Source organism: Coturnix japonica, chromosome 2, assembly GCF_001577835.2.
Source record: "Coturnix japonica isolate 7356 chromosome 2, Coturnix japonica 2.1, whole genome shotgun sequence".
NCBI lineage: Eukaryota > Metazoa > Chordata > Aves > Galliformes > Phasianidae > Coturnix > Coturnix japonica.
This window is the reverse complement of record NC_029517.1, coordinates 19,254,409-19,277,949: the sequence shown is the minus strand read 5'-3', so window position 1 is coordinate 19,277,949 and position 23,541 is coordinate 19,254,409. Positions and strand designations below refer to the sequence as shown.

Below are 23,541 nucleotides of genomic sequence, written 5' to 3'. Positions count from 1 at the left end.
TTACCATATATAACAGATTTCAAACATTAAAGTAATAATAATAATAAAATAAAAGAGAAGTAGAGAAAAGAAAGGAAAAGTCACAACTGTGTGAAGGGGTTAAATTGAGAAAATGGGTGTAAAATAAACAGGAGGTAGCGTGTAGCTGTGCTGTGGACTCATTGCTGAAGGCCATGGTAGAAGACAGAATAGTCACATGGCTCAGTGCAGTCAGGCTCTGTGGCCCAGAAACAGAGCTGAGCCCATAGCAGATATGTGCAGGGCTTTTCTCAAGCAAGTCATGATGAGGAGTGACTTCTTAGAAATTACACCACCACACTGAACAAAGATTGCAGCTGTTAATCTGGGGGCAGAGATGAGCTGTTATGATTAGTTCCTCCCACAAGTCCCACAAGGGAATGGCTTGAAATTTAGCTTTGTTGGCATATAATTTACAGATTTTGTTAACTACAAGTTTCTTTCTGAAATTCCTCCTCCATGATCCCATCAATGATTATAGTATTAACTTCAGATTGCTTTGGGCCTGCAGCTTGATTTTCTGGCTCCTAAGTGAACATGCACTTCTGGAAGTGAACACCAGCATCTTTACTCTATGACAGCACAGCAAACATTCCAAAACTTTGCTTTTATGTGCCACAGAACAGAGAGTTTACATCCCACCCAAGCAACATGCAAAGAGGCCTCAATTCTTCTTCTGTCATGAAGAGATATGGGAAGTCCTCTATTCCATAGAGCTGTTTTTGTCCTACCTCTTCAACAGAGCATCCACACCACAGTGTGGCTGGCAAGTGTGCATCACCTGCAGAGAAGCTGCAACAAAAGCAGAAACTCTGCAAGAGCTTCACTGTAGTCTAAGGATAGTACTTTACTCCTTAAACCCACATGGTCTCACATAGTTCATTTACTAAGACTGTATGAAAAGGAAATGATTTGCCCCAGAATAAACTGCACAGTACCCATTTTATCCTGCTGAGAAGGATGATGTGCTCAATTGGCTCTGCTGTGAAAAGTAGAAGTTATTTTAGGCTCGTGTCATTTTGCCAACTCAGGGGAATAGCTACTATGACCACCAATCTAATTTATAAACAATCTGTAGAACACAAGCCTCAGAAAATGAGATTAGGAGTTGTCAAATGAAACAATTAAATAATTATAACATTCCCTGAGTCTCTGGAGATGCTGCACCTTCTTCTCTCTCACCATAGGTCATGCAGAAATATGAATGAACTGTTTGTAGTTTCAGCTGGATTCAATCCTCCACTGCCTCAGATCTCATAAGGCAATTTTCATCTGAGCACAGTGGATGCAAAGTACTACCATTTAGAAAATGACAATTTCTTTGCAGAAGTGTTAGTGTCTTTTCAAGATGCCAACAAGTAGAGAAGCAGGTCAGCTGTCACTTACAAATGATGATTAGACTAATTAAATGTTCTCCAGTTCATCTATCCCTTCAGTTTACACACATTTTTTGCCATTAATGAAGATTACTTAGCATTTATTGCCCCCAAAATATCTTTAAGCTTTGTCTTATTATTCTTTGTCTGGATTGTCCTCATTGCACAATGTGGTGTCAAATTGAAATACCCAGTCTAGCTCTAGAGCCACTGCTTCTGACATACAAATATAATCAGAAAATCAGGCAGCAGAGAAAAGCACATTACTTTTAGTGGTTGAGCTAATTCATGTGGGGGTTTTTTTGGCTTTAGACAGTACATTGCAGATATAGACTTAAAACTCTGTCTACAGTGTGAATTTCATTTAAATTTTATTTCAAGGATTGCTTGTTCTATTTGTGCACAAATTCCATCACTCTGATATTATCTCCTGTACAGGTAAAGCCTGCAGTTATTGTGACTTGCTGGATGCCAACATGATCATTCCTCAGGCCTGAGAGCCCCAATCCTGAAACATTTTTTCTCAATCCCTAGTTGTGCACAGATAGAACAATGACATACTTCCTCATGCCTCCAAACATGAGAAAACTCAAAGAGCACAAAGCATATCTCTTGGCACCACACCTCTGCAAATTGTACTATAGCAATCAAACAAGAACAGAGGGTGTATAGACGCACAGCTTGAATGCTGCTTCACAGTCTGGTTGTTCTTGCAGAGGTAGTTTAACAGAAGAACCCAAACGAACCAAAAGGAAGAACACCCCCTGATACTGATGTGTTTTTTTCAAACAGACTTCCTGAGTAAGTGAGAACTTCTTGACAAGACAATCTGGGTATAAGAATACACAATGAGGTTCCTGACATTTAGCAGCAATATCTTAGCATAGCTTTACAGCATAGATTCTCTTCAGATGTAATGGAGATTTTAAAGCTATAAATCAACTCCTGGCCATATAGGAAGATCTTTGGATTATAATTGCTTAAACAACATACTTGTCTTTCTCCAGTTCCTCTATCCCATCCTGCAATGTGAACACAGCATGCCAGAAATAGAGCTAAAGTGGTCAGTCTTCAGATAGATCCAGAGGTGCTCAAGGCTGGGTTATATGGGGCCTGGGCACCCTGTGGGTGGCAGCCTTTTTTGCACCAGGGGCTGGTACTGGGTAGGCCTTAAGGTCCCTTCCAACCCAAACCATTCTATGATTCTGTGATTCTATGCATACTATGGTTCTCTGATTCTATTACATCCATTCTAGTGGTCTAAAACTATATCTGGTTCCTCCAGGTGAGAAACAAACCTTGCTGAAACTGATGACAGTTCTGGAAGTCAACAATCAGTTTCTCTAGAAATGTTTACTTAAATGTGTCTGAAAACAGTGATAAACTCTTACAAAAACCTAGAGAAAACTGTTTCATTAAATGTCTTATTATTCCACCTAAAGATATAATCTAATATACCGTGTCCCAGTTCTCTGTAAATTAGAATGATGCTTATCATTGTTGGAAGTTTGATTTCTTTTTATCACTGCAGTTCATGTTTCGGGAATGTTTTGTAAAGTTTGATTCTTATTTAGAGTTCCAGGCAGATCTACAAACAGAAGGTGAGCTGTCTTGAGTAAAACTTCCCTGTTTTGCTTTCAGTGAAATGGCATCTTCAAATGTCTGCTTTTCTTCCTGAATCTTCAATGGTACCAATTGCACTTTTCCTGAAGTAAGGTTTGTTAAATCCTTCATTGTATGTCTTTATTTCTTTAATTAATTTGGGTTCTTTTGGTCCTTCCTTATTTTATTTGTCTTGAAGTAAACTGATACTACTTATCCTGACATTTTTAATCCCAGTCTGCCTCTTTTTATCTAAATAGTAGTTACATTCTTACGTACATTTATGAATCACTTATGTAAGCAGTGTGCCACTTTCCTTTGTGTTTATTTATTTTTGCTTCCTCTTTCAGTTTCCATTTTTCTGTGTACAAATTTTGAATCTGTCAAGTTTTATACACTTGAAGCACTGATGGTTATGTTATTCTACTCTTTACTTCATGTAGAATCAATGACAACATTTTATTTTGGATGGAGCTTTTTGGAACATCTCAGCGCTGAATAATCACTTTATATATTACACCTTGCTGATAACTGAATAGCCAGCAAATAAAGCAGTCTCCATGATGAGCAAACCAAAGTGCATGTGTATACATCAGTGAAGAGTGGTAAATCATGCCCTACTTTTCATATGAGCCCACGCTCCACTGACTTTAAGAAAGTCATATAGTTGAACAAGAATCTCATTCAAATAATTCATCTTTACTATAACATTTCTTTGATATATCTCTCATGTGACATTCAGGAAACTCTTTGCATTACTTTCTCTATTGCTGAAAAGAGGCAATATAGTGTTTACCTCAGAGTTACTGGGAGAGCTACTTGATGAATGTTAATTCCTACTAGGAGATGTTGAGAAAGATTGATGATTTCATAATCAGTTAAAAATTTAAAGAAATCTGTTGTTTTCAGGAGGTTTCTGGACACATCATTAATAAATTAATTGAATTAATAAGACTAATTCTGTATTAATTGAGGCTCAATAGTTCCACAGTGTGAACAATAATGTAAAGACATATTTCATTTTCTATTCAAAAACATTATTATGTGGTTTCTTCCTACTGTTAGCTGCATTCGCTACATAATTAAGGATGGACATAGAAGGAATGATGTCAAGTAGCCACTGATATGAAAATTATATAGCAGAACTCCAATTCTATTTTTGTAGCAAATCCTTTTCTTTCAAGAAAGGTGGTACTTGAAAGAGGTGAAGGTTTTACAGTGTTTTCATACACTTGCCAATTTATTATGCTTGCATAAATATTTAATACATCAATCTCTTTCTAAAGGAAGAACATGGTTTGCATTCCAAGTCATATCATTTTATTACATTTACTTATTTGATAAATCTCACTAAAACTTTAATTACTTGATGGGTATTCACAGGAGTGTTTACACACATTTTCCATTGCTCATTGATGGTCATCAGGCTCATCTCCTGGGCTGAGCACTGCATGTGCAAGTGGCCTTAATATCCAGAAGTTGAATAAAGTTATTGCTTTTTATTATTAGGAACTAGAGCTGAATATTAAGTAGAGAGCTGCTATTCCCAAATGATTTTAAAAAAAAGATGTAAAGAGAAGGAAAATATTGTTTAATCTCTCCATCAATAGCCATGTTATCTACAGACAGACAGTGAGGCTGTGGGAGTCTATTTCATCCATAGAATCACTAACTTCAATAACCAACATAACCACATCTGTGAATCATTTTTCCTATTAATACTTGTTTTCCTTGAGAAGTGCTCCAAAGGCTACAGTGAAACAGACCAGCAACAGGAGGGGATCCCTCTTGCAAAGTAAGAGCAAAACCAGCTTTCACTGCATATATTTAACCATTGGCAGTATAAGGTGTTTCCGTCCCCCTGGTATGATCTACAAGGGTCATTTCTTTGGATTGCTTCAAGGAACACACCTACATGTCTGTACTAGTTGTGCACCAGTACATGTGACACCTTCAGGAATTCCATGGACAAATTCAGCTTGATGAGTCAATATCACACTCTTTGTTTTCCACAAGATTTGCCATAAGACATCCATATACTCTCAGCATATTATTATCATTTTTTCTCTAATGGACTCTCAAGCAAAGTTTGTAATAGATGTCACGCTACTTTGTAAAAAGTAGTAATGAAAAATAAAAAGGAAAGAGAATTCATGTTGGGAAAAGAGAGGGCTGAGGAATGTGTGAGATGTCACACAAGTTGGATAAAGATCACTGAGCTGGGAACTTTATGCATGTGGGTCATAAGGAAACAGCAAGTAACTACAGTTTCTGATGGAGAAGACCACTTAGCATAGCAGTTCACTGAGCCCTTCTAGATAAAGAATGGCTAGGAGAAAATAACCCTTTAGAATGAACATAAATAAATAAATAATTGAATGTAAAGCCTGCTGAAATGCCAGGGATACAATTTGTTTTATGTACATTATATATATACACACATAAGCCTATTACATAGATGATATATTTTAATGTATGCATAAATATGTATCTGGTGTCTATATATTAGTGCAGACACATGAATGATGTATAGATATAGATATATATATATATATGCTCAAAATGTTAGCATCTGATTTATTTCCTGTCCATCTTGTTCTCCATTCTTCCCACTCCAGTGAAATGACAATTTTATTTTTTGCTAGGAAACAATGAGAGGGAGGTAATTTTGCAGTCTTCAGCAAAGTAGTATAGAACTCAAGTCCAAGACATTCACATCCATTAAACCACTGTACTATCTCAGATATACATGTTTCCATGGAAGTATTTATTATGCACCACAACAAGTTCACCCTGTTAGCTCTGTATGTATCCTGTTGCCAACATTTCATCATCTGCCCATGATAATACTTCAGCAGAAAACCTTTAAAAAGATTTATAAAGAAAGATATGAAAGACACAGGAAAAATTTCAAACCGACAACAGCACTTGTCAGGTGATATCCTTTGGAGTTCAGCTGTTTGCTGAACAAACACCCCTTCCCATTATTATTCGTCTATGAAATAATAATGAAATAGTAGTGCTTTTTAAGACAAGCACCAACATACTTCCTCTACTGCAGACAAGCACTCTGAGTTTTTTCAGTGTATTATAGAATCACAGTAATCACAGAATCATAGAGTCATAGAATGGGTTGGAAGGGGTCTCAAAGATTATCTACTTCCATCATCTCTTGGAAGTCTCCATGGAGCCTTCTGTTTTCCAGACTGAAAAAGCCCAGCTCCCTCAGCCTGTCTTCATAGGAGAGGTGCTCCAGCTCTCTAGCTATCATCATGGCCTTCCTCTGCACCTGTTCCAACACTTCCACATCTTCCTTTGTGCTAAGGGCCCCAGGCCTGGACTCTCTACTATAAGTAGAGCTTCTTAAGGGCAAGGTAGAGAGGGACAATCACCTCCCTCTCACTGCTGGTCACCCCTCTACTGATGTAGCCCAGGATATCCTTAGCCCTTTGGGCTGCAAGTGCACATAGATGGCTTATGTCAAGTTGTTCATCTACCGGGACTCCTAAGTCTTTCTCTGCCAGGCTACGCTCAAGGAGTTCTTCTTCCTGTCTGAATACATATTTGGGATTGCCCCAACTCAAGTCCAACACCACACATTTGACTTTGCTGAACCTCACTAGGTTTACACGGGCTCACTCCTCAAGTTTGTGAAGATCTCTCTGGATGGCATCTCCTACAGTATCTTTTGTTTGTTAGAAATGTTTGCAAAACATACTTAAACCTTAAGGAAAAAAAATGTGAATGCCATTTTAATTACTTAAATTCCAGTAATTAACAACAGAAAAAGGAAATATGCAACAAAAGAAAAAGGTGAAATTCACTCTCAAATAAAAGGTTAGCATGGGACTGCACAGCTCCTGCCCTCCACAGTATCTCCTAAAGTGTGCTGAATTTTTTCACAGGCTTCTGCATTAGTGTATATTTCATCTGATTTGATCTGAGGTATGTCATTGTAGCAACTTGCTTATGGCCAAAAGTGTAACTGCTTTCTGTGCAGAAATAAAATAGATGTTTGTTTCAAATTTAAATTTAGCCTCTGTTTTTGCAGTCATTTTATGTTCTAATTATAACAATCTAATTTGTAAACAACACATGCTGAGGTTTTGACAGTGAAGTTCTGATGAAACACAGAGTACAAATTTTAATTATATACAGTTCTAATACAGTGAGCACTGCAGCATTTCTGTCATCTTTGAAATGGTAACAAAATGTTAAAAAAAAGTTTTTGAAATATGAGCACGAAGGTAATGAGATCAATAAATGTCAGCTAGAAAAAGTAATCACAACTCTAGAGACTCACTAACCTTTCTACAAATTCTAGAAATAATGGACTGGCTTGGGATGAGGAATTCTTTTAAAACGGGAAACAGATATAATTATAAGGGGAAAGTGAGCCAAAGACTACTGAATAATACCTAAAGCATTGCCTTTTTGGAGAAAAAAATTGTTTAAGAAATGATTAAGAGTAAACAATATTTTTGCTTTTCCTCCCTAAATCCCCATCAGTACACTTCCCCATACATCTTCTGATTTAAAGAGCAAAGTATGATACAAATACATATGTAAACCTAGAGTTAAAATACAAAATATGACTTAAAGGGTAGAAACAGATAATAGTTTTCCAGACTGATCGCCTGATGCTTCTCTTGGGGAGATAGGAATGTTAGAACATTAATTGATCTTTAGATAAATTCCAGATATTTAACACTCACAAGATTTGATGTTGTATGGTTTCTATATTTAATTTATGCAAACCCAAAGCTTAAGCATGAATTAATTCAAGACATGAAATTGTGTGCTACGTTTTAATGCCCCATGGTAAAATCTAACTTCTGTAAGAGCAAACGATTTAGATGCAGAGTGTTAGATTAAGTAATTCTTAAAATGCTGATATTGGTATTTATTTATTTTTTAATTAAAAATGTAGGAAGCATTTGAACCTAAGGTTAAAAAGTAAGGGAAAAAAACATTTTGTCAAACTCATGCAGATGGGCAACAATTTATTTGTTTTAAATGAGATATATGTTGTTTTGGGTTGTTGTTGTTGACAAATTGTTACGATCTGCTGAAATACTGCAAAACTCTGAAGATTCGTGTATACAACAAATCGATTTTAGAGAAATTGATTTTTAAAAGGAGGGCAAATAGGACAGGAAAATATTGTTTATTTCACTATGAAAGTCTCAACACTGACGGAGCTTTGTCACACCTAGTGTATGAGTAAAAGCAGATGGACAGAAATTAGGCTATGGTAATTGGAGTCCACTCAGTGTTTACAGGCAAATACACAGTTTTTTTCATTATGATTTTCATTCATCAAATTATTTTCAAAACTAACACAGACATAAAATAAGCTACAGATATTAGGAGTTTATATTTCATCCTTTAAATGCTAATCTGAAGTGTTAATGCAAAATGGTCCTTATTGAACATACAATGAATGCGTCACAGTATCACCATTAACTTTTATGGTAAATGGTTCATACTTTTTATTTTCTGTACACCCTGTTGAAATAAAATGAATGGCTAAATTAAGTCTTTGTGTCTAATTCCTCCCAGACATTTTTTCATCTTTTCTTTGCTTTGAACTTTTATTTATTTAAGAAGGATTGTCCACATATACATGTGTACATGTGCCACATACAGAACAGGAGGTCCCAGAAGGAAGCAGCTCTATAGCTAGTAGACAATCCAGCAATAAACAGTAAGTTAATACAATGATTCCCTTTTGTTTTCAGCAAAAAAATGAAGTGTATTCTGAAAGCTGTGTCAATACATTCTGCGAACCTGTAAACATTAATTCCAAAAATAAACAATATGTACTTCTTTTCATCTTCTTTTCACATCAATAAGTGCTTGAGAAGAGCCCCTGTCCAAAGGGTCGTCGTGCTGTGGTGACTTTTGAAAGAGAGAAAATCCTGATCCAGCTACAATACTGAATCCATTTCTCTCAGAGCCTGAATATAAAGACGTATAAAAAGCCATCAGCATGGCTGACATACAAGACACCCATTGACAGCAAGACATACATCAAGTGCATCATCGATTTCTATTGTTAATCCATGAAAACCCTTGCATCGTGGAATATTCTAGGAATCTGAAGCTCCTCATGGAATATTCTTCTTTTTCTGAATCTCACATCGCTTCATGTTTAGTAAATATTACCAGCCTTCTTGAGATACTCTGGTGGTTCTTTAGGGGGTCAATTCCAGGAGCACAGCTCGGATTTCAGGTCAGTTCAATTGACCAGGACTTAGCATAACAGTGCTGTGACACAAAGAACGTAGAACTGTGGAAGGGGAAGTGGGCAGCAAACACCTGTGAACGTGGGAGCAGCCACAGGTATATGGATGCACATTACACAAGCCACAAGTCCGTGCCCTTCAGGGTAGCTTTGGAAGTCACTGCCGTGTCAAGAGAGCTGACGCAGGAGCAGCCCAAAGCCAGCAGCAGTAGTTGGAACCGTGCTGAATTCAGGTAAGAAAAGTCTTAGCTGTCAGAAATACAGAATCCATGCCAACACTTTAATTTGCTTTCTAAAATCCCCAGGTCCCTAGAGTCAAAAGGAACTGCAAAAATGAGAACGGGGTATACAGGTATAGTTAAGAGGCTATGTTTAAGGATAGCATCTTTCAAGCCTTTGATTTTGAAGGAAGGGATATTCAGCCAAATTTGTTGCTGCCAATAAAGGATTTATTATGGCATAACATTCCCCATACAAGATTACTCAGAGTAGTCCAAAGTCAGGCAAACTGCATAGCACTGCAGAATGATCTTGTAGGTAACATGGCAGTAAAGTGACAGAAGAAACTCAATGTCAATAAACACAGAATACCACATTTGAGAAAAATAACTCAAACCATAAATCCTCGATGATGGTTAATTACCTACTGCCACTCACAGAAGACATTTTGAAGTTCTTGGGCAGGATTATCTAAAAATGCCAACATATTGCTCAGCAACAGCCAAAAACCCCTGTCAACTGCTAGTGCTAGAAAGCACTGAAGTGCAAAACAGAAAATCATACAACACCTTTGCTCTAAAAGCAAAGGTGAAATAAACTGGTACTAGAGAAGCAGGAAGGGCTTGCAAGCTGAGAAGGGAATTATTCTTCCCAGTTTCTCACATTCTTCCCAATATGAGTTAAGTATACCAAAAACATTGTGAGGATGCAAGCTTAAATCAAATAAACAAACAGTTGCTCTGTATAATCCATCACTGGATTGTGACTTTATTGCTATGGGAGGATTGTCAGGGAAATACAAATGAGCTGGCTTCCCTTCCTGCTATTGAAAAGTCCAAACACACATTCAAAGTTAAGAGTCTTCACAACAGGTTTAACAGTTAGTAGCTCCTAAGAGAGCATAAATAAGTAAGAATTTGCTTGGTTTGTGTTAATTTTCTCTGCTGACCATTGTCAGAGAAAGGACATTGAACAGCTTGTTACAGAAGTTTGTATATGCTTAAACTGCGCACAGTTATAATTTTTGTTCCAGATAAAGTACTACGTATTTAAATCCTGGATAGAGCTGCCATACATAGTGGCTTTGATGGAGCAGAGAAACCAGGTGACAAGAGTAATGTGAAGTTCAATGGTGACAAAACTAAACATTCTGCAGCAAGGACACTGTAACTCCAAAATGGGCAGGGAGGTCCTAGTAGAAAAAGCTGAACCAAACCAAGGCTAACAGCATACCTTTTCCCCACCACAACTGTAGCCAAGAGATCAATGAATGGAGTCTATTCCCTCTCCTCTTCGCCTGCAAAACCACATTTGAGTAGCGAGCCATTTTGAGCAATTCAGAATACACAGAATCTCAGTAAGTTATGAGGGTAGAAACTGGGGCAAATTCATACTTAGCATTAGCTGGCTCCTCTGCTAAAAACTTCACTGTTTGCATTCATAGCAACAGCATCTCAACAACAGAAAACCAGAAAGCCTAGTATATGGGTCCCAGCTGCCAAGCATTCAGACTATCATTCTTGAAGGGCCTCTTCTAGAGTTTGGAAGAGCTTCACTTTTCAGATTGTTTTTATATCACAAAATTTTATTTCAAACTAAAAATACAGATGCATTCGTATACCTAGTCAACAGCAGAAATGGAAAAAAAAACTAATGTTTAACATTTGAAAAACATCTTTATAATTGCAATAGAGTTATGATAATTGACAGCTTCTGCTGCAGCAGGTACTTATACACCTTTTAAATTCTCAGTGCCTAAACACTGCTATTAATTGATAGCACTGGCTATTGCTTCTTAAGAAGCACAGAACCTCCCTCACTCTTTGGGGAAGGATGAAGTCTTTCTGCTGCCAGCCCAGAAAGATAAGGGTTTCAGCTTGGCCTAAGACTGTCTCAGCAGACAGCTTCAAAATGGAGGAAGAGAGAAATCACATTAATGTAAACACCCTGGAGCACCTGAAGCCAAGTTAAAACCTGGACAAATCTTTATTACCATATTTTTTTAAAAGGGACTTTTGGGCAGATAGCATTAAGAAAGATTTATTTCTCAGGTTTACCACAAGATGGAGGTGCTGTAACTCAGAATCATTCATTAACCGGTCAGGAAAATGGTAGGTGTTGTACAAAGGGCACTATAAAATTTTATGAACACATTTAAGAAAGCAATCAAAAATAATTGTATGCAACCATGAGAGATATTATTTTACTCAATTATTTTAAGCAAACTGTATAATGACATAGCAAACTATCTCTGAGCCAGCATTATTTCAAGTTGCAGCAGTTTTCTATTTGCATTTGTATTACTGAGTGCCACAGATACTACTCTGAATCACATATCCACTGAAGGTGGATGGCTGACAACATAAATTCTCAAGAGCATAGAAAGTGGTTGCCAGAGTCAGATGCATACCATTGTCTTGGACATATCAGCCTGAACTCAAGATCCTTTTCTACTGAACTACATCTAGTGCCAGCCAAAAGAGACAATAAAGGATGTTTTTATCTGTAAAATACACAGGTCTAATTGTTCTCACAAGCATCAGCTCTGATCTTCCCCAGAACCTCCAGGATGGTGTCTGCCATCAGAAAGCTTTGAAACTGTTTCTTATATCATAGCTATAGTATGGTATATTTGCTGATGATAAATGCTGCTGGAACAGAGAAGGGAAGGCAGACCTCATTCAGGGTTCCTGTGCAAGCCCAGAAGGCAGTGGAGACAAACTCTCTACCCCAAAAGCTCTTTCTTCTTAGCATCCAGAGATAGGTTCTCCTTCTGAACTTACTTCTATGGGAAAAAACATTAAACACTCTCTACTGTTCCATTTTCTTTCTTCATATTTTGTTTACCTCCAGTTCTTCAGCCACTTTAAGGTGGGTAAGTGAAATTGGTTGGTCTTGTTACGTTACAGTAACGCAGAAATTAGAACAATTAGAATGGGGAGCTCCATGAAGATTTCCAAAGGCTTCCAAAAGTAATGCCTCCTACCTTATTATGCTGTCTCAAAATGTCAGAGCCAAGCATTGGCAATACGGCACAGAAGCTGAACCTTCCTGCCAATATTCTGTTCCATTTTTTGCCATGTGACAGATGACAGCAGAGGGGCAATCTGACAGAAGGGAATCTGACATGGGTGTGCAGATGAAGCAAAGGTGTGGAATTGAATTCCTCCATGTGGAATACAATTGAACCTCACTGACTTTCATTAATGCTTGCTGAATATTTCTGGATACCAAACACTAGATGTGAGCACAGTGAGATGGCGGATGGTGCTTTAAGCAGTGACAATGGTCTATAACCTCTGGTTGAGATTTTTACAAGCAGAGCATACAGGCTCTTGTTCATCACTGGTAAAAATGCAGAGATAATAGTGGTGATTATGTTGAACAATAGGAATTTGTAGCTGAGAATTTTCCTCTATCAAACAGTGTTATTGAAAACCACAGCAGGTATGTAGAGCATGCAGAAATAAACAGGAGGCATTAGTTTTGGAGCAACCTCTGTACATATTTATAGTTTCATAGCACTTGGAAATTTTTTGTTTTCATTGGAGCTACATCTACATTAAAAGACTACTTTAAAAGTGAATCTTTCTTCATATGCCCTGAAGCTATAGACAAACAGTCTATTTAGGCTCTGCTGTACAAATACTGCCTCCACCTGTCATAATCTATCATCTACTAGTTGCATCGTGCATGACTACAGTATAGTTGGTTTTAGGTAGAATAATATTCAAGCTCTAAAAAACACATTGATATTTCAGTAGAATAAAATATATTTGCATAGCAAGAAAAGCCAAAAGAACAGCAAGAGTGTAAGGACCATCTAACAATGGCAGGTGATATCTGAAAGCAGAAGAGTTACTGTATGTCTTCACAAGAATGAATTAAATTTAAATCTCTGAAAATAATTCTCATTGTACATTTGAGTGGATCTTGAATGTATCTAGAAGACAAGAATATATAATAGAGTGAAATCATATTTGATATTTTCTTATGAAGCAGCTATATTTTCAACGTTATCTTTCATTTTCAGTTCATTCTTAGAAGTGTGAAGTAAGTTCCTGGAGATGTATAGCAGACAAAACCCACATGGATAGGGAATAAAGAAGTAAAAAGTGTATCAGATCTCAATTGTAATGCACCTAGTATTCACAATGACAGACTTTACCTGAAAACTTGGAATATACCAAATACCATCAGTAATTTGGTTTAATTACTCTTCTGTAATTCCACAAACTCCTAGAAAAGATACAAAACCAGCACGGATTATTTTGCATGAGTTTCTAAATGAATTTTATTTTATTTTTTTTAGACTTCATTGCTATCATGACAAAACTTTTCACATTAAAGTGGGTTCTGACTTATCACTACAATATTTGGTTGATTAGGTTTACAATCTAGAAATACTCAACTCAATGAGGCTGAATCTGCATTTACTGATGTTAAAAATATTTCCAAATAACAGCCAACTACAATGAAGTCAGAAAAGTTTACATCTAACTGCTTTTAATCTCTTTAAAATTAAAAGCCACAGTTAGAGAAAAGATAATGCATCCTAAAAATAGATGAATGTTGTAGGCTATAAAATTGTCTAATTAAAAACAGACCATCATTCATCATAAATGGTTTTTGCACACCATGTTTTCAATGTGATGCTTGTTTTTCAGAAGATAATTGGTAAAACAATATTTTTTCGTTGTTTAGAAAAATGTACAACACATAAAACTAATGCTTGATGTGCAGATGCCTGTTACGATTGCTCACCTGAAAATGATGGAAAAGGAACCAAATATTAGTGATGTGTGATATGTTTTGTGCCAGAGGAAACCTGTGGCAAAGACAAGGATGCAATCTGTCCAGATGATGAGTACAGCTGTTAGTGTGTTTCCCCAGAACTCTTCTTTTATACAGTTGCTCCTCATCACTGAGCTGTTGGGAAGGCCCAGGAACTCAGCTCTGAGCTGCTTCATTCCTCTTGCAGAGAAGTAACAGCTTCTTCAACTGATGTTAGATTCTTCAAGCAGAGTCTCATGATTTGGAGTCCAATCTTGTTCCCATGTGAAACTCAGTTTTGTTGCATGAAGTAACATAACAATTTTGTGTTCTGCAATTGAGAGCTCTGCAAGGACACATGTAATCAGTTACAGTGATGGTTTGATGGTTTATGCCACAGTCACTTGGGAATTTTTAATAAATATATTCCTGGGCATAGGTACATAGCTGAGAAGAATACTATGGATCAGATTATTCCTTGTAATAGACACTATTTCTTATGTTAAGAATTTCATACTTTCTAAAGTGAGGGTTATATTACTTAACTTCTACTGATAAAGTTAAAATGCCATACAATTAGAGGAAGACAAGCCCTACAGGTTTATTTATATCCTACCTAATGCAAATGTGAATGTTCCTCTATGCCACATAAATATGCAATTACTTCCTTGAAACTTGCTAAGCTGTGCATCAGCAGTTTCTCATGACAGTGAGTAACACAGGTTGATCATCACTGAAAAACAATACCCAGCTTCCCCTCTGCCACCAAGAAAACCCACACCTCCTGGCAATCACAAGCGAGCATCAAATAGCAAGACTTACACAATACTTTTGACAACTGAAAAGTAAGATCAGTCCTAATGCTCCCTCATTTTTATGCAGAAGTTCTCACAAGTTTCATCCTAAAAAAAGCCTGAGGAAGAGTGAGACACAAGAAGTAAATATGGCCCACTTTCAGGATTGTGTGCAATTGTAGGTTGCTGCTATGATTTGCTACCTATCTAAAATGATTTTTGATGTGATACTTTAGCAATAATTGTGAACTGAACGAAATACTTCACTTCCTTGAGGACAGTATCTTTTTAAACTTAGTTTCATCCAAAGGAAAAAAAATAAGCCATTTAGTATAGGAATGGTCAACATGAAATTATTTGGTTTAACTTTGAAAAAACATATCCCCTTTTGGGACAAAAATATTTGCACTATTTTACCAGCTGTAACCCAAAACTGAAGTATAGATTCTGTAGACTTTTTCTTTTCATTTATTATAATTATACATTTGTATGAGGTTGGGACACAACCCACAATACCTCATCAAGGGTGTTTTCATTTCTATTTAAAGATCAAGAGAGGTCTTCATCTTTAGAGAGTTCTGAATTGAAGTTGGGAGGCAATTCAGCATAACGTTATGTTGCAAGGAATTTTAGGAAGAACTTTGATTCAGTAAATTCTATGAAAGTTTGTCACTTAGAATTCTAGGTCTGAAATCTAAAACCTCACATTAAAATTGTGTAAGATGAACAAACAACACGATAAGACCGTATGAGTGTGAGGCTACAAGGAAAAGATGCCAAACCCATTCAAAGACTTTCATGCTTCAGCTCTCCTTCCAGCAGCAGCTAGAATAGCAGCATGCAGTCCTTCCAGCACTGCCACCATGCAAATACATTGCATGTGGATGGAGAGTTCTGTACACATACTCCTAAGAGAAATGCCAAAGACCTTCCAGATCAAGTACTGCCAAAAGAAAAGGAAAAAAAAAAAAAAACCTACACACAAATCCTAGGAGATCCTCTGAAACAGATTCTTGAAAAATCTTCTTACTAGAGTTCATGAACCAATTTTGACAAAAATATGTTAAATACCAACCTATGAACAAAGGGAAAAATTGCTTATAGAGCTTACGTAATTATAGAATTCACTGAACAAATATTTTTGCACAAAAGCAACAATATACTAGCACAGCTGTTTCTTGGCATATATGCTAAGCCTTAATTTTATCATTTTTACCGCCATGATGACTAAATCCCTTGCCAAGAACCAGATGCCATTATGATAGGAAGCCCAAAAACTGCTTGATTGTCAAGATTAGATTTTACACTTTGCTCAAATTGATAATAAAATATCATTATGCAGTGGATACAGATTTATTTACGCTTTATAAGGAGCTTCTAAAATTCAGTAGTTTTTACAGTATGCAGGAGCATTTGGGGGATTTAAAAGAGTACACTAATAAAGAAAGATGAGAGCAGTATAGAAGGTTGGTGGTTCCCATTTATTTTTGGTTGGTTTGTTTAATTGAAATGGAACCAGTTCTGTCACAAAAATAGTTCAGCCTTATTGAATGGTGAGACATCATCTTTGTTTAAGTTCAGGAACAATCTCAAGAAGTCTTTTGCTTGAAGAAATCATGAAAGTCTGGTAGTATTGCTGGAATTTTTATCCTGTAATTACAGCAACTTTCTCCACATGCTTAGAGACTGGAAATATCTTTATAAACTGAAGAATAAGAAATCTCAGAGCTAACCGAGTAACTCTGTAACCTGTTTTCTTCAATTCTGTCAGGTATAAAACATGAACATGAATATTAATGGCATTAATATGGCTTTCATATGCAGTATGCAAAACTGGAAAAATCAAGGGCAAAGAGTGACACTAAAGATAAAAGTTCTAGAATGAAGAAATAAATTTAGCAGGAGAATAGTCTATGGTATAAAAGGATTGAAGTTCCCAATGAACTCTGCATTAGTTGGGCCCAGATCAGCCCCCAGATGGGTTGTCCTGAAGCACTGTGTTAGGTTATTGTTGGTATTTTTTGTTAGTAATATGAAGATTACTAGATTATACTCTATAGAAAATGTGGTAATTTATAACTTTCCATTCACATTACAAATCCTGCCAGGACTTAGATAAAGGGTTTGGAGGGCATTCTACAGGGACAACTTCTGATATGCCTCTTACCTATACCCTGTTCAACCTCCAGGCAGAAAGCATCTGTCCCAGTGACAAAGCAAAGAAGAGAATTAAAGCAACAAAATGGAACAAAAAGTGATTTAATGTCCAGTGCTAGTGCCCACAATCCTGGCACTGCTATCTCCCCCATACTCACAGGCATTAATGGCACCCTAGGCTAAATTTACTTTAGGCAGTGGATGTGTAATGGCAGGTGCAGAGACAGAGGAGTACATACTCAGATACATTCTCATTATAAAGAACAGAGCCCTTCATATCAAGAAAGCTCTACAGCAGCAACCAAAGTGCATAGCAGTTCTCAAAAAACTCATGGTAAAAATAAAGAAAAGCTGTTCAATTAGAAAGCAAAAGATTTTGGCATAAGCTGCTGGAAAATTAAGAGGGTGCTCTTGAATGAAACTACGGAAATGATCTTCTAACTGTAGAGCAAGCAGCATACCCAATCTGTGCTTTCAAAATAGGAAAGTTGAAAATTAGAACTTAGTGGGTTTTGCAGTCCAGCTCCCATTGTAAGAAAAATATGGATTTGGATTTATTTTAGAGAAGTATCTAGGCTTTGGAAATCTGACTATTTTCTTTTCTCACTTGCAGATCATCTTTATTTATCTATTCATCTCCACAAGAAGAAGTAAGGTAAGGCTCATAAACAGCACCTACTTGCTCCTCTCATCTGGCAATTTGCACAGACATCTATTGAAAGCGATCTCAATAGAACATATAGCTTAACAGGTTTTACTTCTTTTTCCATTTCAAACCTAAAAGAATGCAGTTTATGAGAAAGAATGTGCTTCATGATTACATTTAATAAAGAAAAAAAAAAAAAGAAAAAAATATCAGTTTGCTAACAGCTTGTTAAAAGATTGCTAACCACATCAGTTTTCCTTCCTCATTCCAAACAGCAGGGAATCAGCACTGGCTATTGTCTCCAGCTAGAACATTTGGACAGATACAGATAGGCCCTATAGGATGCTGATGGCATGCACCTGTTCCAGAAAGCTGTTCCAGATGATCTGAGGGTGAGGGGGATGAATCTGCAAACAGATTCTCTCCTGCAGTGAGGGCAAGGAGCACGTTCCCAGCAGGCAGTCCCACTAGTGGGGTGTGAAATGTGAGGGTTCATGGAAAGCCCACAGTAAACAGCTCCAGGACAGGTTCACTCACAGATTTCTTGGCATACACACAGCATTATATACTACTGATGCTTGCCAGAGCTGTGTATTAGTTGATAATACATACTTCACTCACTATATTAATTCATGCAATCAAACTTTAGGACAATACTATCTGCATAAGAAAGAAAAAGAAAAATATATTGAGGAAATTGCAACATACCCTAAGTATATAAATATTAAATAACATTATGCTGATATTGTGGGTTTTAAAACTGTTTATTTCTGAAGAATTTGGGGCAAGATGCATTGCTAAGCACTTAATTTAGGCAACAGCTTTCTTGCTGCTACCTCAGAAGCATTTTTTTCTGTATCCTAGTAAATATATATTTAGTAACAGCACCTGCCACATTCAGATACATTTTTATGTGTTTACAGAATTTTTACCATTAGAATTTGAATGCACTTTGTTTGATTACATACTACAGTACCGTACTTGAGGGGGGGAAAAAGTGATTTAATTTCTTCATCCATAACCAATATCATTTATGTCAGCAAAAAGATTACCAGCCCCTCAGTGATTCATCCCATGTCCCCGTTCTCTGACTAACAGTCTGTAAGAAGGTACCGTTCTGTGATAAATGTCAGAAAGCATGCTTTATCTAAATAGCTCAACATACTCTACTGACAGAAATTAGTTAAGGATAATTTATACCCTTTGTTGGCCAAAGCAATCTATGGGTTGTTTTTTTTAAATTGCTTTTGTCTTCAAAATAAACTCAGTTAAATTCTGCTTCATGCCGTAAAATCAAAACAATATTTCATAAATCTGTTACTGAAGATTAGAGTAATCTTTAATTTACAAATGCTGCTACCAGCTATATATGTTTACTTAGCAGAGCTTTGAAAACTTAAGCATCTCTCGTGGCTCTAACAAAAACCACTCACAACCTCACAGAAAAAGAACAACCAGGGCTAGAAACTGTCAGAGCAGCTTCTGGAAATCCCAGCTCATTGATATTTTTCTGTACAGCTGAACTAAGGAACTTGCAAGGGCAGCCTACAAATACAGAACAGGGAAAGTTATAATCACTAACTCAACCTTTCTTATTCACCCATAAAGCTCATGTCTCACGCAATTTTCACTGCTGCTTTCCTCTGGTTTTCCATTTGCCTTGCTCATGTTCTCAGAGGATACTTCTCTTGCCAAGCTTCAGCTTTTAGTTTCTTTCCATTGCTCCCCTTCACTCTTGTACATAAGTTAAAACCATTCTTTGAACGTGCTCACAAGTTGTCACTATCTAATTTCTCATGCATTTGAGAAACTTGAGGAGTTCATACAGATATTGACTTGTACAATAGCTGGTTGCTCTGCTCATGGACAGAAACATAAAGGCTAGTAGTTTCATTTTCGGGTTGACATAAAGCAGCTGAAATAAAGCCCACACGTTTAAACTGAAGAAAATCATTTTGAAGAAAACATGCTCATCCAGACCTTTTAATAAAGCAAAAGGCTGAGCAGACAAGGCAATTTAAGCAGCGTTTACAACATAAGCAAGCTCTGCACATCCACGATTATGAATGTTCACCATCTAATAACAATCCATATGAAACATAATAGAAAGCACAGCAACAAAAACATTGCAGAAAGGTTCTAAACAACAGGAATTGAAGATTTACTCAAATGCAACCTTAGACACAGGAAGAAAGGAATGAAAACACTTACCTTCAAAAGGCCTCAGGTACACAGCGAACTCAAACAAGAGAATCTTACTTCCATTGCCAACCCTTACATGAAGTCTGGAAAGGGATGGATCCTGGCTGCCCCCCTTCTGGTAATTTAGGTGCATTGTATACACCTGAGTTCCGCTGGGTTGGCCCTGCCTTTCCCCCAGGTGTTCAATCACTGGTTCAAGCCATGACTCAGCATTTCTGCTACACCACCACATGCAGAAAATCATTTTCATCTTTCCATAATACAGTACTGAAACAAAACTTTACTATTATTAGTGTATGCAGTATTTAGAGTGTGAGGCCTTCTAGTTCATCAGTTGCATTTTGATGGAAGAATTAAATTCTTTTTTAGATAGAAGCTGAAAAAATAAAATAAAAGGAATTACGCCTTGAGTACTTACCTACAATGTGAATAGAGGAAAAACTGGGTATTGGAATCTAACTTTTAATCTTTCTCTTTTTCCTTTCTGTGTTTAATATCTAATGAAGTCTTATCTTTTTAAAACAATGAACTTTGCATCCAAAGAAAAATCTCTGTGTTGACCTGCATTTCCAGAAAGGACATTTGTGCTTTTACCTATGTTATCACTAAGTTGAAATCTTACTAGATGAAATTTGCCACATGTAAAATTGTACAACATTATGAGTTAGAAGTAGAAAACTTTGACATATGCATGTTGGAAAAATTGGACATGTATTTAATATAGACATGTCCTGTACCTGCTTCAGCTGAGGTCAACAGCAGCTTTTCCTTTGATGTTATTGGAGTCAAAATCATGCCTACTTAAATGTATTGGTTCTGAGCTACACCTCTAAATTTCTGGAGACCTGCAACTGAGTACATCTCAGTCTTTTGTCTAAAACTGTTCACAATGCATAGGAAAATAATTCATTTAGATTGGATTGCTTGTGTGCTGAGATCATGGCCTTGTTCCCTTGCAATGTCTCTGTGTGGATGTTACATAGAGATGGACGAATGGAAGTTGTATTTATTCTATACCTTCACACCACCTCAAATTGTGCAGACATGCTTAGGACAAGACAATTATGGAATAATCAACTATAATGAGTCTGACAGGTGATATTCAGTCATTTTACATTACACCTAACTACAACAAAACATAAAATATGTGCAGCTGTTCTGTGAACTGTATTGTAGCTTTATTAAAGCTCAAATATAATTGCTAATATTTGGTGACAACACTTACCCAATTTTTTTTGCAGTTGTCACTTAAAATGAGGCTGAAGCAGTTATTTCATGTCTTTGACTTCACCACTCAGCCTGTGGCTGATGCAGTTACTGGTGCAGTCAAGCTTTGTGCTCAGCTAGCCATACATTGCTCACATAAAAACAGACTAGAGATAACAACTGCACAGGGTTGATACAGTGGACAGAATTGTGCAGGTGCAAATGAAGTTCTACCATTGGTCCCATAAAGCTTTCTTGTTTAATGCTCTTTGGATATTAATGTCCAATGTCCTCTTTCAAGGCAGTTAGTGAATCAGTCAACAAAAAGAAAGGGAATGAGACAGAATCAGACTGCTGTAAATAAATAAATGAAAATGTAGATTAGGTAGACTGTATCCCAAGTGAGTTCAACTCTAAGTTGGACTACTTTCTGATACTGACGGTTAAACATCATATGTAACAGCATGTAACCATGTGATTTCAGAAGTAGTAACTTCATTACAGCTTTCTATGGATTCTTGCTCAATGCAAAACCCTTCCTGGAATGAAGGAGCTTAGAGAATGTAGTTATAATCATTTTTGTCTGGATGGAAAAAGAAATCAGCCATCACCACGACAACAAACAAAGAACGTATCTTCCAAAAAATGTTAATGGATGATGTCATGTTCCAGAGTTACATGGTAAAATTCAGGATGAAGGTACAATATAACAGCATCTAAAGAATATTTCAGTAACTATTCTTGATAAGGAAGGAAGGGGGGAAGCAAGGAAGGAAAAAGGAAGGAGGGAAGGAAGAAAAGAAGGAAGGAGGGAAGGAAGAAAACAAAAGATCTAAGTTAGAGGTTTTAAAATACATTAATTGTGAGTATTGCAGTTTGCATACAGAAAAGCATTTTTAAAACTGTCTGAAAATACTTTGTTACAGTGCAACTGCTAATGCAGCCTTCACTTTATACTAATTTAATTATAGTACAAGTGGATATATTTTAAGTAGGTAATTTTCACAGTATTAAAGGTACGTAGCCAGCTTTTCAAATGCTGAAGTAAAATTTACATGACAGACATTCACATACATGGTTTGTTTATTTTTAATTTCAATTCAGACAGAAGTCTATTGTTTGAAAATGATAAATTCTCACACTTCTTTCTTTGTTATAGGAGCCAGAAGTAACAATTTATTTATTTGTTTATTTTCAAGTGAAAGAAATACATTCTGCTGGTTTGGGTAGAATAATGGTCTTGTCAGAGAAAGGATATTCAAGGATGGTATGTTAAACTTCCCCTCATCATTATTGTATCAGAAAACAGATTGTTTTTAAAATGAGTAGAAGTTAAGTATTTTCTACTCCATTGCATTAAGCATTTTCACCAGCACCTTCTCAGATTAAATTCTGAGATAATTACAGGGCACAAAAAGACCTTTCCACAAATTCACTTTTTCTTTTTTAAGTAATTTATTCATGAAAACTGCTGCAGATGAAAAAAAAAATAATAATAAAAACAATGGAAGTCTCAAAGGCAATACAGCGCTGTGACTCAGCACTGTGAAGCAAGCTGCGTGTTCCTGTCACATATTCTTTTCCTCTCAAAGGAGGTTGCACCATCACAGAGAAAACCAGGCAAACAAATCCAAACACAAGAGGAGCTCTGACGACTGCTTTATCACCAGTGAGAGCATTCAGGCTTTCAGTAAACCATAGAACCGTAGAATGGCCTGGGTTGAAAAAGACCTCAAAGGTCATCTAAGTTTCAACCCCTCTGCATGGGCAGGGTTGCCAACCACCAGACCAGACTGCCCAGTGTCACATCCATCCTTGCCTTGAGTGCATCCAGGGATAGGGCATCCACAACCTCCTTAGGCAACCTGTTCCAGTGCATCACCACCCTCTGAGTGAAATTTCAGTGAATCACTGATTGACACAATTCTACCCACATTTCTGTTATTTTTTGAAAACAAGGGGTTGTTTTGATATTTTTTGTTTGTTTGTTTATTATGAAGTATTAGGTAAGGCAGATGTCTGTCTTACTCAGAACCAGAACTGTACGCCCAGCCATGGTGTTCACTTCCATCACGAAAGTTTGAATTTGAAAGTACTCACAGCTAAAAAGAAGGTCATTGTTTTACATTTTATAACACAACTTAGGACAACGTGAAGCCAGAATTTGGACTATGCCTTTCCAAATATGAGTAAATTCATCTTCTGTCTTTTGGCATTTGCTAACCCCAGAGGTCTTCATTACTCCCTTGCAGAGCTGAAGGATCCTCTGTTGTGTGAACATGATGCTGAGGCAGCTCTCCC

General features: G+C 36.8%; 1 long non-coding RNA gene across 1 annotated transcript; it reads right to left on the bottom strand.

The window, feature by feature from the left end:
• Nucleotides 1-11,429: 11,429 nt before the first annotated feature.
• LOC107309066 lies at nt 11,430-20,152 on the bottom strand. The gene is made up of 3 exons (XR_001553058.2): nt 20,044-20,152; nt 14,227-14,581; nt 11,430-13,701 (listed from the first exon to the last, which is right to left on the bottom strand). It is a non-coding gene; the product is annotated as an uncharacterized LOC107309066 (long non-coding RNA).
• Nucleotides 20,153-23,541: the final 3,389 nt, after the last annotated feature.